We start from the raw sequence: 6,000 nt of genomic DNA on the forward strand, positions 1-6,000 counted from the left end.
TCTTCATGTTTCACTGTATTTTCTAAAATATTTTTATAATGAGAATACATTGATTTTAAAATAATAAAAACATTACTTTAAAAAATGTACAGCACGGCCGGCACGGTGGCTCATGCCTGTAATCCTAGCACTTTGAGAGGCTGAGGAGGATGGATCACCTGAGGTCAGGAGCTCGAGACCAGTCTGGCCAACATGGTGAAACCTCGTCTCTGCTAAAAATACAAAAATTAGCCGGGCGTGGTGGTGGCCGCCTGTAATCCCAGCTACTCGGGACGCTGAGGCAGGAGAATCGCTTGAACCCTGGGGGCAGAAGTTGCAGTGAGCGGAGACTGCACCATTGCACTCCAGCCTGGGCAAAAAGAGTGAAACTCTGTCTCAAAAGAAGAAAACATGCGCAGCATGATAGTAAATAGCCTACAGAACAACGAAATATCTGAAACACAGTTCAGAAAATTTTACCCAAATAAAAGCATGTGAAAAATTCTGTATGTGGACAAAGAACCTCCATCTCAACACATGCAGAGAAGAAAGTTACTGCAACACCTGATGAATTAATACAAATTTAACTGCTAAAATGACGTGTGTTTGAAATACAACTGAGGAAGTAAAAATGCCCTTTTGCTTCTAAGTATGTCAAGTTTAAAATGGAAAAAAGAAATGAAAAGGTGAAAGGATATACTTTCATTCAAATGATCTATTATTTCATCGGCTCCTCCACCCCCAACTGTGATCTGGGGTCAGCAAGAATGAGGCATGAGGTAATGTCATTCTTCACAGTACCTAGATTTTTTTTTTTTAAAACTATGAAGGCGCTGGAGTATCTGAATAGGTAACGGTTTAGTTAGTTAATGCGTTAACTGGTTAAGGTATTCACCTGGTGAGCACTGGTGAGATAAACAGGTCTAGAGCGAGCCCGGCGGTAGCTGCAGGGAGCAGCCACAGTGGTGGGTACCCGGCACCAGGGGGCGGTATCAGCTCTCTAACAATATTATTGAGGCTGAAAGCCGAGTTTCCCAATTTGTTTCCTCAAAATGTGGCACAACTTGGGAGAAATTTTAACCTAGTAGCATTAAATTTACAAATGAATTATGAATTTTTAATAGGTAATGTAGACACATGACAAAATTTTTACTTTTTTTTTTCTTTATTTCTCCAAGAAAAAAACATGGAAAAAAAATTTTAGAAGCCTTTCACCAGCTGCTGTTGCAGATCAAGTCCCCTCCCTGGAGGTAACCACTATTGCCTGTTAACCATTCTTGCAGAGGAATTTTTTGCGTACCTAAGTGTATAGATGTATATAAAAGGATTTGTACTCGAACATAGGGAATTTTCGTTTTTAAAAAAAATTATCCACTCCCAGCTTTTCCAGAATGATTTATAGGCGCTGTCAAAATATTTTTGTTTTTCCTGGGCCTCTCAAATTTGTTGTCCTAACTATCCCATGCCCCCACCCCCAATTAGGTCCATTTAAAAAATTATTCACCTCCTATTTCCATACTAGATGATAATATCCACCATGTATGTAAAAGGCACTGAGCCTTTTACTCACACATTATTTACCCCCCACAGCTCTGTGAGGTGGGTGTCCACTCTTTGCTCTCAAGAACCACGAAGTTAGGGAGTTAGAAGGATCATTAGCACGCTCCCTGAAGTTCCTTTGCCCCATTCCCAGATAACTAAGTCTGTTTGGATACCACTTAGGAAGTGAGGTTTTTTGCTTGCTTGTTTGTTTTTTGAGACAGAGTCTCGCTCTGTCACCCAGGCTGGAGTGTAGTGGTGCGATCTTGGCTCACTGCAACCTCTGCCTCCTGGGTTCTAGTGATTCTCCTGCCTCAGCATCCTGAGCAGCTGGGATTACAGGCCGGCGCCACCGCGCCTGGCTAACTTTTGTATTTTTTGGTAGAGACGGGATTTCACCATGTTGAAGAGGCTGGTCTTGAACTCCTGACCTCAGGTGATCCGTCCACCTCAGCCTCCCAAAGTGCTGGGATTATAGGCGTGAGCCACCGCACCCGGCAGGAAGTGAGTTCTGTAATAAATTGTCCTTGGGAGGCTGCCTATGTTCTCTGATCTCTACTGGAGTCAACCAGATGAGGGAGGTCATAAGACTGAAGTCCATGGCTGTGTACAAAGATGTTGGGGGTTAAAAATAAATCTCAAAGAAGAAGAGGAGACTTAGAGTTGGAGATCCACCTCCTTCATTTTACAACCTCAAAAGAGACTCGGTTATTGTTCTGTTTCCGACCAGTGCTTTGTTCTATTTAAAATTCTATTTATTCACTCAATAAACATTTAGGTACCATTAATACAATGTTTTAAACCCTATGCTTGGTGCTGGAGGTACCAAAGGAGGAGATAGAAACCATCTCAAATAAGTGCTAAAATGTTTCTTTTACCAATATGTAAATGGAAAAATGTCAGGACTTTTCATTTCCCACTCAACTGGGATCTCCTTTAAATGAAACTGACTTTTCACAGGCGTTTTTAGACTAAATATGTTTCATTTAGCCTTAAACCGTTGAAGATATTTTAACACTGTGTTTAATGATGTTTTATATTTTAACATGATGTTTAATGATGTTTTAACACTGTGTTTAATGGTGGTTTTACATTTTAACACTGTACAGAACAGTGTTTGCAAACTGCTGATGTGGAAATGGAGCCAACTTCTGTGTTTCCTTTGGCAAGGCCAGTGTTTTTAAAAAATTGAATGTAAATTCCTTTATGTGGTGCTTCCACCCTTCCCATTTGCTGGCTGTACCGCACCCAGCTGCCCTGCACTCTTCTGGTTCACATATTTACCTTACCTTAAAGGCATTTGGGCTTTCAACTTCTGCTGTAAATAGAAGGTGTATTTGGGGTTATAAAAAACATGTTCCCCCAAGTAGCCCCCAAACCGAAGATTTCATTTGCCTTACATTTTCCTACTGCCACTAACCCCCATTATTTTTTGTTGTCAGAATGATGATACTAAAAGGTTGATGGGGTGGATTTGCCTTCTAAAACTCTCTTCTCCAGCTGCACAGGCTTTCCTCAGTTTACTTGTCCTGTCCAGTACCTTATCTATTGCAGTGGCCACACACATGCATTTGTCCCAACACACTCATGCATGGTCAACCACACTGCACAATTACACCCCTTTAAAGGGTCTTAGTGTCTTCATATGGAAAATTAGAAGTTGAAGCTGGGTGACTTTTCAGATTTGTCTTTGCATTTGGCTTGGCATAAACTTAGAGCACAAAACAGCCTCTTCCCAGGGTGCTTTCATTGCCTTTCCCTTGCAGTCAGCAAGCCCTTCCTGAGCCCGGCTCTGATGGTGCCTGTGGCTCCTGCTGGTGCCTCCAACTTCTGCCCATGCTTGAGTTTTTGCCTTTAATTTCCTAGTTCTTAGACAAACAGCTGAGCTTTTTGTTTTTGCTTGATGGCTCAGGGCTTCCTTCCACCACAGGTGAAAATGCTTTCCTCAGGGCTTGCGGATTAGCCAGCGTGTCCAGCATCTCCAGCATCTCCTAGCTTTCCACAGAGGAGTCCTCCAGCTGACATTCCCGTTCATTCTGGACACCCCCAGTTTCCCAGAACTAGCCTCCCAGCATGGTAATTGCATCCTGAGTTCCCTTTCTAGCTCTGAAATTTCCTCTCTTCTGCTTTTTCTCGAATGCTTTCTAACAGGATGATTAGCCTGTCACATGCCCTTTTGTGGCTTTTTTTTTTTTTAAAAAGCAGATAACTATAACTTTATGAGCACTTCCTATGTGGAGTTAGCTGTGCTAAGTGCTTTGTAAGCATTATGTAATCCTCACAATAGCCCTGTGAGGTAGGGATTTCACCAGCCCGATTTTACTGATGACAGTGCTGAGGCCCACAGAGGCCAAATGAGAACTTTCCCAAGATCATGTCAATAGTAAGCACAGAGCTGAGAGAGGACATTAGCTGGGCCAAATGAAGCCAGAGATCACACTCATTAGAGTTACTCTATGCTTTCTTTTCAGTAGATTGTTTTTCTCAAAATCTCCCCAAACTCTTTATAATCTCATCCGACTCATGGCCATTCCCAGTCACCTGGCCCAACCCAGAGGTCCCTTCTCCTGGTCAGAATAAGTTCCGATTCACTGGACATACAGTTAGTGACTGACAGAAAACAGTCTGTCCTGTCCAGGCTGCCCCACCAAATACCCCATGACTTTTGCACTGTGTGTAACCCTTGGGTTGCCTAGTCATTCTGAAACGTTGTTGTTTTAGATAGGCATTGGAAAACAGAAGCACTAAGTTCTTGGAATAGCCATTCAAATCTTCATTTCTGTCACCTTTGTGAGCTGCTAATAGAAGTCTTAGTTCATCTTTCTCTGTTTTAATAGGAAAGGGTTGGAGTGGATGCTATAGATCCCCTTTTTCCCGGGGGTCTGGTACATGATGTTTAAGTGGTCCATCAGCTCCAGTAGGTAGCTCCTGATCTGGGGGGTCATACCCCAGGGACAGCCCTGTGACTTGGTCTCAACCCTGCAGAAGAAAGAAATACACAGCAGCCTGGTGGGTGTGTGGTGTGCGAAGGGAGAGATGGCAACAGAAAGATCAATAGCAACTCAGGGGATAGCTGGTTATAGTGGGATGAGATGTGGATTCTAACCCAGGGGAACTTAGACACCAGCACCACACTGAGGAGCTTAAATGTGATGGGAAATTCACTGCCAGGTTGGAATCCAAGACTCCCCCTAACCCCCGCCACCGCTTTTTTTCTCACACAAAACATGCTGTTTTCTCATTTCCACTTCCTGATGGTTTGCACATAACTGTACCAGTCAGCTGCATCTGAAGCGGATTTAGTGAGGGCTTTATCTGGTGCTGATGCTGGAAATCTTTGCCCATGTAAAGCGTTTTTTTGGGGTAAACATGACTTTAGTCTACTTTAAGATTATTATCAGTTCATGGCCCCCTGTTGACTTAGAAAAGTAGTGACACATTTCTGACTAGCAAAATGGTCATCACTCAACAGCTTCTGAACTTTAAGAATAGAGGAACATATATTTATTTTTTCAAGTTAATACATGCATATAATAAGAATCCCCAAATATTAAAAAAGGATATACATAAAAGTAGGGTTCTCTTTAACTTGCATTTTCCCAGTTTCAACTTATTTGATATTTGTAACCTATCCAGCTTAAAGAATTTTTGAAAGAAGTTAGAATTTCCAAAACCAGCTTCCAGTGATATCCTACACACCCACCAGAATAACTAAAAATATATGAAACTTGGGGGGAGAATGGGGAGAAACTGAACTCTCATTACTGCTGATAGCAGTGTAAATTGGTACAATCGTTTAGAAAAAAAACGTTTGGCAGCATCTATGAGAGTTTCACATATCTGTATCAAATGATTCCACTCCTGGGGGGATAATGTATGCAAATGTTCCCCCTGAAAGACACGCATAAGAATGTTCAAAGCGGCTCATTCATAGATAGCCAAGACTGGGACCTATGCAAATAGCCATCAGTAATAGAATAGATAACTAAGTTGTGGCATATTCACACACTGGAATGCTATATGCAATGAGAATGAATGACTTATAACTACAATATGGATGAATCTCACAAACGTAGTATTCACTAAAAGAAGCCAGACACAAAAGGGCAATACTGTAAAATTACATTTGTATGAGGTAAAAAGCATGCAGTACAAAGCTATGCTCTCTGAAGTCTTAATATTGATTATCCCAGGGAAGTGGAGAGTGAAAAGAAGGAAATGAGGTACTGGTAATGTTCTATTTCTTGATCTTACTGCTGTGTACATGACAGTGTTCAGTTTATGAACATTCATCAAGCTGTACATTGGCGACTTGTATACTTTTTTGTATGTATGTTATACCCCAATACAAATTTAAAAGTAAAAATAAAAATGATATGAAACAGCTTCTTGGCATTTTATGAATTCCAGGAAAGGCCCAATTAAATTAAATAAAACAAAAAAACTAACACAAACCAGTCTAGATTTTGAATACAGTCATTT

Source organism: Macaca nemestrina, chromosome 6 (assembly GCF_043159975.1).
Source record: "Macaca nemestrina isolate mMacNem1 chromosome 6, mMacNem.hap1, whole genome shotgun sequence".
Classification (NCBI taxonomy): Eukaryota; Metazoa; Chordata; class Mammalia; order Primates; family Cercopithecidae; genus Macaca; species Macaca nemestrina.